General features: G+C 37.5%; 1 long non-coding RNA gene across 1 annotated transcript; it reads left to right on the forward strand.

Moving 5' to 3' along the window:
- The first annotated feature begins 43 nt into the window (after window positions 1–43).
- On the forward strand, window positions 44–1,935 carry LOC140852953 (uncharacterized). The gene is made up of 2 exons (XR_012135986.1): window positions 44–485; window positions 1,180–1,935. It is a non-coding gene; the product is annotated as an uncharacterized lncRNA (long non-coding RNA).
- Window positions 1,936–10,487: the final 8,552 nt, after the last annotated feature.

The following is a 10,487-nucleotide window of genomic DNA, read 5'->3' on the forward strand; positions in this document are numbered from 1 at the left end:
TTTGCTTCAAATAAATGATAATGGGAATTGAAGCAGTGGAAAGCTGTTGCAAAGTGAGGATAGATCTTAACTTATAACAAGAAAACAAACATTTCCTTCAACATTTTTAGAGAGTTACTATTACACATTCACCAGCTAATGGCACGTGGCATTGGTTGCATTTGGATTTGTTATTTTAAACTGCATCCAGGATTTCTTCCACCTCAGCATTTTTATTGAGTTATTGTTAACACATTTGCCCACCTATGGCACATTCTTGACATTTGGCATTGGTTTCATTTGGATTTTGTATTCTAAACTGCATTCAAGATTTCTTCCATTTAGAAGGCTGAGTATTCTTGTATGTGTAGGTGCGATCAAAGCTGAGCACATTTGGAGGATTTGGGGGACCAACTGAAGTTACGTCTGGAGGCAATGCCTTGAAGTTTTATGCATCAGTCCGCTTGAATATTAAAAGAATTGGCTTGGTTAAGAAGGGTGAAGAGGTAAATGATGACTTTATCAATTGTTATTGCTATTATTAATATGATAAAGAGGTATTAGTTGGTCTATCTGTTGTGCTGTGTAATTGATTTTATTGTGAGACGACAACTTGGAACACAGGGCTTTGTGCGTAAACCCAACTACATATGGATTTCAATTGGTGAATCTAGGAGAGGACTTTGTCTTCAAATTAGACACAAAAATGAGTGCTCGATACAATAGTGTGATCACCACGTTTCTAAGTCCAGCTTGGTACCTTGCCCCAGTGCAAGTGGTGGCAACAGACGTCCAGTTGGCTTGGATTTATTGGCTAATTTATGGAAAAAAATTTAATTAGACATTTGAGCGTTTAGATTAATGTGGAAATGCAAAACATTTTTTATTTCCTCTATTAACAAAAGTAGTCCTATTTATGCATTCATGATAGCGTCTCTGGTACACATGAAGACATACTGTACCATGCAATCTCTTACTTTAATGAGACATAACAAGTTTGATTTTGAAGTCTTTATTTATGCTGCCTTATGTGAAACTTTCTTTACCATAAAATGCTCTGAATATCACCACATATTGGTTTTATAGTTTGGTCCTCAAAATGCTTCTTTTTGGTATGATGTATTACAAATGTTGCCTAAATTTAACTAAATTTGCTTGTTGCTGCTGTGACAGTTATGACATGAATTGGTCTTTTGGCAGACTGTAGGAAGCCAAGTTCTGGTGAAGATTGTGAAGAACAAACATGCCCCACCATTCAAGACTGTCCAGTTTGAGCTTGAATTTGGAAAGGGGATAAGCCGTGACTCAGAGGTAATAGAATTAGGCTGCAAACACAAGTTCATTACGAAAGGAGGAGGTGCTTTCTACAGTTTGAATGGCCATAGCTTCCGTGGAAAAGATGCCATTAAACGCTATTTTGTAGAGAATGAAGGTGCCCGAGAAGAGCTGATGATGAAGCTCAAAGAGAAAATATTGCACGGGACAGAAAAGAAACAGGAACCAGAAAGTCAAGTTCCAGATGGAGATCCGACAGAAGAGATTGTAACATCTGACACGACTGATGAGGAAGTGGTCACTGCAGTTGAGGCATGATGCATCATGTGCTCGGAAGACCAGATACTTGTGTCCAAGTGCCCATTTTAAAGTCAGATGGAATATGGTTTTTTGAACTCAAAATGCAGAATGTTCTCTTCCTGGGGCAAAGATCTTGGCCAGAGATGTGATGGGCTACTTCCATCCAACCGGGAATTTGCAGTGGTGGTGGATATTAAATCAGGGGTTCTCAGTTTTGCAAATCATTTTGGTGCATGTGTTGTTTTATTAATTATCAATGGCATCCAAAGATGATGACTTCAATGGGCTTATTTTCAATTACTTGTTAGAGATGAAAGGCCCTCACATTGTTGTATAATGGATGCAGCCGCATTTGCAATATAATTTGTTCATAATTATGTATCTGCTTGTTTCCTGGATTAGTGTAATGCCACTTCAACTTTCCAGCTAATTGCTAACGAAGTAAACTGATCGGTCACGCCTACAATTTTGTTTGACAAGCTTTAAGTAGTTAGGAAATATGGAGGACGGCAGCTGGCAGTTGGCATTTTCCCGGCTGTGTTTTTGGATCGTCAAAAGTGTTAAATATTAATGTTTAGTGTTCGATTTCTCATGGGTTTGTCTTCATGTTTGGTAAGCTATGTCTATGTTTATTACTTTTTGCTTAGTCTAAAAGATTGCTACTGTGCATGTTACATTTGTTGATGCGAAGTTTTATGTGATACGCAGGTAGGGGTGCAAATGAGTCTGATCGGATTGGATCATGAGTGATTTCGATTCGATTTGGTTTAATTTTTTAATTGGATTTTAATATGAGATTCAGATCCAGTCCAACAGAAGGGCAAATTGGATCAGATCGCATTCATGATAAAACTTTTTGGCTTAATGGGATACTCGGATCAAGTCGGGTCCATATATAATCTTTGATCTTAATTCATGAAATACAGATCTAGATTGGGGATGGATCGGATCGTGGGTCAAATTAATCAATAGGCAATAGCTATAGTGGAGTTGAAATTGATCACACAAGATTACCATCTAAGGACATTTGTGACAGAATGGTTTTTGGAATGGTCATCACTATGTGATAATTACGTCTAAACAAAACTGTCAAGGGTCGGATTGGAACGAGTCCTTTGTGGGTGATTGAGTTGGACCTCCAGATGATAAGAATTAGTTTGCGCATGGTGATCCTTTGAGATACATTAGATTGATCTTAAATTTTGTTGCGGCTTGTTTTTGGTTGACATCGGAAAACAAGAAAGCACAGCGTTAGAGCAATCTGTAATAAAGTTTGAGTAGGAGGATTGTGCTCCGGCAAAGATTCTCCGAAGCTCAAGTCAGAATGCGCAAACAGAAAAGTAGAATTTTAACTCTCTGAGATGGATTACTTATCTGGGTCCTCGGGGTTTGAGTATTTATAGAGAAGATGGCTATGTAACCATTTTTGGTAGATGGGCTGGCCGAATCTGTTGCAGTTATTTGGTTGTAATTCTTCAGATTAAGTGGTACATCTAAAAGATTCTTAGGATCGGCGGTTACACCCAGATAGTATTGATAGCTATGGCCAGTTGGCGTCTATCTTTTGAATCTGAGCCTGATCAATCTGCTTCCGAGAAGAGATCAGAGTGTGGCGCACCGACTAAGAATTGAGACTGATAATTTTTCGACTAAAATTCGATTAGATGGATTGAACTGGAAGACTAGCCGACTCACAGTTGTTCTGCTGACCAGAGATTGTTTCGATATGCAAGCTGTGTAGGGATCGGATGCGACTGGAGATCGACCAACTGATTCTCCGACCAAAGGTTGGATCAAACCTTTTCCATCTGAGATTCGGATAAAGAACCATCCAACTGGAGGTTGGACCAAAAACTGACCGACCAAGGGTCGGTATAGATATTTGCCGATCAAAGGTCGGACAAACCATAACAATTAGATCACTTGAGAGGCGCTGATATGAACCCAATGGGTCATAATGAATTTGAATCTTTACATATCATCGGTCCATTCTAAATTCCTCCTAACAAATACCCTCCTACTCCCTAGTCCGAGTTTTGATCGGGCTATGGGAGTATTTATCTTGACATTCTGAATGGCTGAAGATGTGAAGAGTTTTTTTTAAACCAAATGTCTGTGCATGACTTTTCAGGCGAAGAAAATTATCGAACTAATGATGAAATTTTTAAAATCTGCGTAGACGACACTCCAGACATCACTCTTCTCTGCTGGAACGCATTAAACGTGGAGACCATCGACCAGTTGTTGAGCTAATGAAGGCTTAACACATGGTCCATTTTAGGAATTCGTATCGACTTGATATCCTCTGAGAGACGTGCATCCTTCTATTTAAAGGGGTGGTTTTTTGTTTTGTTTTTTCTTACCCCACCGACTCTGGTGAAATCTTTTCTCCCTTTACTATTTTTCTTGCTCCAAAGCTCCCACAAAAAGATTTCTTCTTTCTCCACCGTGTGAAGAGATCTCGAAAGATAGTTGCTTCTTTTTGATTTCTTACTCGAAGGTAAGTCACTCTTACCTTCTTGATTTTTTCTTCTTTTCGTTTCCCCTTAGATTTCTGTTTCTATGGTGGGTTCTGAAAACTCTGTGAGAGTCCCGTGTGAGAGAAAGTAAAGGATCCAAAAAATCCTAGATCTAAAACCAATCTTTTGGTCAGACCTACAGAGATTCAAACCGAGTTGACCTTAGGTGACCTAGAGTTGCTCCAAATCCAATATTATATTTTGGATGAGTTCTATCTTGAACTTCTTGATTCCAATGCTCGAGTCCACAGTCTACCTCCAGACCGATTAGCGGTGAATGAGAAAAATCCTTGGACAGATCTTAGATTTTTATCTTTTTTTTTTATTTTGAGATTTTTAGGTTTTATAGAATTGCTTTTTGGTCTGTGTCTCTGAATTTCTTTAGATATATCATAGGGTTTCTTGTTCTCTACTTTCGGATAGGAGTCTGACCTTCGATTCCTCTCTTCACATTAAAGAAACACCTATATGCCGATTGGCTGTATGTTTCCTCCTAGAGAGGTGCCACTTTCCTAGTTTCTGATGCTCCCTTATCCATTCATGGCTGAAAGAGCCATTTCTTTTTTATCTCTTGTGCTTCCATAAATGATTGGGGGCTTTCGGACTAAGGTTGGATCGAAGCTTCATCATTGAAGCTCGTAGAGTTGAGTATCGAGGAAAAGAGAGGACTTAGGGATCTCTTGGATCGCAATGGTCCTCATGTGGATGAGCTTTTATCCGATGAATCTCTCTTCTCGGCAAGACTTTCCTCTAACGAATTTAGGAGTTAGTGAGGTCGTTCATGCTTTCTCTCTTCTTTTATATATATATATATATTGCTCTCTAACTCGATGTTTGTTGAACAATTGTAGAAATGAAACCCTAGGCAAAGGATGTTACAAAATTAAAGACCTCCCTTCCATAAAAGAGGAAGACTCAGACTGTCGGGATCGAGAGAAATAAATTGAAATCTGTCGAGCTCAGCCAAGAGCCCGTCTCTGCCAACCAAACACTTTCTTTTGAGGTTGGAATAGTTTTGGCGACACCTACATCTACTTCGACCCTGACCGCCGACTCTCGAAAAGAAATCATCGAGTGACTCAACCTTTGTTGCTCCTAGATTGATTTTGATGATTACAAAGCAGATTGAAGGGATACAAATAATTTTAAAATGAAAAAATCCTTATGCTCTTCAAGGGCAAAATCATAATTTCACTAAAATCCTGATTTGATAGTACCATTTGGTAGAACAAATGATTTGAAATCTATTGGTGAAAATTTCATTGTGTTTGGACTTATATTTTTGAAGTTATGAAGGTTTGAAGTGCATGAGTCGACTCATGAGTCAACTCATGGCACTGTGAGCTGATTGGCACGCAAAAATTCTCCTTGGCACGCTAGTTTTCTGGCTTGGCACGACCTGTGAGTCGACTCATGAGTCGACCCACAAGGCATGAGTCGATTCATGAGTCGACCCCTGCGACGGAAAATGTCAGCAACGGCTATTTTTTTGCCCATTTTAATTGCCTTTTATGCTTCCTAAAAATCCTCTAACGGCTCTTTATCTGCCTAAATTGTTTTCTCTTGCTCCTAATGCAATAAAATGCTTTAAATGGTGAAAGAAATTGCAGATTAAATAGCAGATCAAACGTGAAATCAAGGAGGAGAAAAACGAAAGAGAGGATCCGAAATCTGCACGAAAAAGCCTGAGATCAACAAAATATCCAAAAGAAAAAGAGAGAGGATCCACAATATACAAGAGAGATTGTGAAAGAGAAAAGCAAGAGCATTCAAGAGGATCTTTCAAGCCTATTGCTCAACCTTGATCTAGAGATCTTCCAAAGCTTTCAAGAGATCTTCAATCAACAAACAACCTCTTCTCAAGCATTCGTTCAAGCGTTCATCCACTTTGAGAAAATCCGAAAAAAGGGTTCTTCATTTGAGTAAAGTTTTTATTGTTATATTCGCTCATTTAAAGGAGCTGTTATTGTATTAATCTGTGCTCAAAATTTTCTAACTCTTTGTGAGTTTTTGTTCTTGTTTTTGGAGAATTTTCAAAACAAGGAAAGGTTGATCCGAACCTGAAATCGGAGTGTTTTGGGTTTACTTGTACCCGAAAAATAAGTGATCTAGCTTGGGATAGCTAGTGTCGGAGTTTTCGACGTTTTATATTCGGGTTGAATACAAAGTATAGTGGATTGAAATTCTCAAGTAGGAGCTTGGGGAGTGGATGTAGGTGCAAGGTTAGCACCGAACCACTATAAATCCTTGTGTTTGTGGTGTGCTTTATCGCTTCACTTTATTTCTTTATAATATTCTTGCATTCCTGCTTTAGGTAATTAATATTGAATTAAAGTCTTTGTTTTGTTCTTCATAAGTAATCAGTTGGACTTAAAATTTTTAGAAACCCAATTCACCCCCCCCTCTTGGGTTGCATAGCTGGACAACAAGTGGTATCAGAGCCCGGTGCTCTAGCCCTTCTTTGATCTAACAATCAAAGAGTCAAAGATCTATGGCAACCCATGTTGGTACTTCTCTAGCCGAGGGGCAATCAACAAACCGACCTCCACTTTTCAATGGGTCTAATTACACCTATTGGAAAGCTCGGATGAAGATTTTCATACAAGCACTCGACTATGATATGTGGAGTATCATAGTGAACGGTCCTCACACACCCACCAAGATTATAGATGGTGAGGAGTCAACCAAACCCGAAAAAGAATGGGATGAGGTTGACAAAAAATTGGCACAATTAAATGCCAAAGCCATGAATGTTCCTTATTGTGCACTAGATGCTAGTGAATTCAATCGCATTTCTACTTGTGCATCTGCTAAAGAAATATGGGATAGGTTAGAAGTAACCCATGAGGGAACAAATCAAGTAAAAGAGTCTAAAATAAACATGCTTGTACATAAATATGAATTGTTCAAAATAGAGCATGATGAGTCCATAACTGCCATGTTTACTCGTTTTACTGATATAATTAATGGTTTGAAGAGTCTTGGCAAATCTTATACTAACAGTGAACTTGTAAGGAAGATTCTCAGGTCACTGCCAAGAACTTGGGAAGCCAAGGTGACTGCCATCCAAGAAGCAAAGGACTTGAACACTCTACCTCTAGAAGAGCTTCTTGGATCCTTGATGACTCATGAACTTAGCATGAAGCAACATCAAGAGGATGAAGTCAAAAAGAAAAGAACCATTGCCCTCAAATCCACAACTTCGCCTGATTATGAAACGGATGAATCTGAAGATGAAGAACAGGATGAAGAGATGGCACTCATCACCCGAAAATTTAAGAAGTTTCTAAGAAAAAGGAAACAGGGGATGAGAAAGAAATTCACAAAAGGGGAACAAAGCAAAGAAAAAGAGAAAGATCAACCCCTTACATTCTACGAGTGCAAGAAGCCGGGACATTTCAGATCCGAATGTCCACAACTGAAGAAAGGTCCCAAAAAGTTCAAAAAGAAGGCAATGATGGCGACTTGGAGTGCGAGTGATGACTCAAGCTCCGACGAGGAAACCTCAACAGAACAAGCCAACCTGTGCCTGATGGCACATGAAAATGAGGTAACTTCTGAATCCACTAGTGAATTCACATTTGAAGAATTGCATGAAGCATTCTATGATTCAATTGATGAATTAAAGAAACTAGGAAAGAAAAACAAAGAACTGAAATTGGAAAATCAGTCCTTAGTGAAACAAGCTGAAATTCTTTCAATTGAAAAATTCACCTTGAGTCAAGAAAATCAAAACTTAAAGGATGAAATTAACAAGCTGAAATCTATAGTAGATAAGTTCACCTTAAGTTCAAACAAACTAAATATGATCCTTGAAAATCAGAAAGCTATATATGATAAGGCTGGACTTGGCTATAAACTTCTGAAGAAACAAAAGTTTCTGAAGGATATTTATGTAAATTATTCAGGTAACAAGTCTACAAATATTACTTGTTTCAAATGTGGTAGAATAGGACATAAATCATACACATGCCTCAAATCTACAAATACAACTATAAAGAAAATATGGGTTCCAAAAGGAACCATTCTGACTAATCCAAAAGGACCCAAGAAAGCTTGGGTACCTAAGACAGAGACTTGACCTTTGCTTGCAGGTGTGTCTAGCATCCCAAGAAGGAAACAGAAAATGGTATCTTGACAGTGGATGCTCGAGACACATGACTGGTGATGAATCACAATTCATCACGCTTGATGCTAAGGATGGAGGGATGGTCACCTTTGGAGATAATGGCAAAGGAAAGATCATCGGGATAGGTAACATTGGTATCACTCCCTCCAAATACATTGAGAATGTTTTACTAGTTAAAGGTTTAAAGCATAACTTACTTAGCATTAGTCAATTCTGTGATAAAGGGTATAAAGTAGTTTTTGAATCATCTGTTTGCCTTGTGACTAGTCCTATTAACGATGGCATTAAATTTATAGGATATAGGCATGGCAATGTTTATATGATAGATTTGAATGACTTAGCCAAATTAGACATGCAATGCCTAGTATCCTTGAATGCTAAAATCAATGAGACTAGTTGGCTGTGGCATCGTAGACTTGCACATATCAGCATGCATTCTCTTTCAAAATTAATTAAGAAAGATTTAGTTCTCGGTTTGCCAAAACTGAATTTTGAAAAGGATAGAATCTATGATGCATGCCAATTAGGTAAACAAACTAGAGTATCATTTAAATCCAAAAACACTGTTTCAACTTCTAGACCATTAGAGCTCTTACATATGGACTTATTTGGACCAACAAGAACCACCAGTCTAGGAGGAAAAAGATATGGCTTTGTAATTATAGATGATTACTCTCGTTTTACTTGGATTTTCTTTTTGGCTCATAAAAATGAAACTTTTCATATTTTCACTAAATTTCATCGAAAAGTTTCTAATGAAAAAGGGTTTTCAATTCAAAATATTAGAAGTGATCATGGAACTGAATTTGAAAATCAAGATTTTGAAAATTTTTGTGATAAAATTGGAATTGGCCATAACTTCTCTGCTCCTAGGACACCCCAACAAAATGGGGTAGTTGAAAGAAAAAACAGAACCTTAGAAGAAATGACCCGTACCATGCTTTGTGAAAGCAACCTTCCAAGATATTTTTGGGCGGAAGCTATTAACACAGCATGTTACATTTTAAATCATGCTTTAATTAGACAATTTTTAAAGAAAACCCCCTATGAACTTTGGAAAGGAAGAAAATCAAATATTGCATATTTTCATGTCTTTGGTTGCCGATATTTTGTATTAAATAATGAAAAAGAAAAATTTGGTAAATTTGATGCAAAATCAGATGAAGCAATCTTTTTAGGTTACTCCTCCACTAGTAAAGCATTTAGAGTTTTCAACAAAAGAACTTTAGTAGTTGAGGAGTCCATACATGTTGTTTTTGATGAATCTAACGATCTTCCTTCAAGGAAGAATGAGGGTGTTGATGATGCAGAGCCACTAATAGAAGGTATGAAGGAGATCACTCTGAAAGACTCAGCAACTTCAGAAGACAAGGATCAAGAAGATAAACAAGACGAGAGAAGTGAAGAAATTCAAGAACAACCTCAAGGTACAAATGACCTACCCAAGGAATGGAGGTATGTTCACAACCACCCTAAGGAGTTAATTATCGGTGATCCTATGCACGGGGTAAAAACATGTTCTTCACTTAGAGATGTACTTAATCATTGTGCTTTTGTATCTCAACTTGAACCTAAAACTTTTGAAGAAGCTGAAAATGATCATAACTGGATTAATGCTATGCAAGAGAAACTTAATCAATTTGAAAGAAATAATGTTTGGACCTTAGTATCAAGACCTAAAGATTATTCAATAATTGGCACAAAATGAGTCTTTAGAAACAAATTAGATGAGCATGGAAATGTAATTAGAAATAAAGCAAGACTGGTTGCTAAGGGATATAATCAAGAAGAAGGAATTGATTTTGATGAAACCTTTGCACCTGTTGCTAGATTAGAAGCTATTAGACTTCTACTTGCATATGCTTGCTTTATGAATTTCAAGTTATTTCAAATGGATGTTAAAAGTGCATTTTTAAATGGATATATCTCTGAAGAAGTATATGTAGAACAACCCCCTGGATTTGAAAATCATGTTTTTCCTAATCATGTCTTTAGATTAAATAAAGCTTTATATGGATTAAAACAAGCACCTAGAGCATGGTATGAAAGGCTAAGCAAATTTCTACTAAATAATGGTTTTTCAAGAGGCAATGTAGATACAACCCTATTTATTAAAAGAAATCAAAATGATATGCTAATTATACAAATTTATGTTGATGACATAATTTTTGGGTCTACTAATGAATCCCTTTGTCAAGACTTCGCTAAGCTTATGCAGGGGGAGTTCGAGATGAGCATGATGGAAGAACTCACCTTCTTCCTCGGACTCCAAATCAAACAATCAA

Source organism: Elaeis guineensis, chromosome 12 (assembly GCF_000442705.2).
Source record: "Elaeis guineensis isolate ETL-2024a chromosome 12, EG11, whole genome shotgun sequence".
Lineage (NCBI taxonomy): Eukaryota > Viridiplantae > Streptophyta > Magnoliopsida > Arecales > Arecaceae > Elaeis > Elaeis guineensis.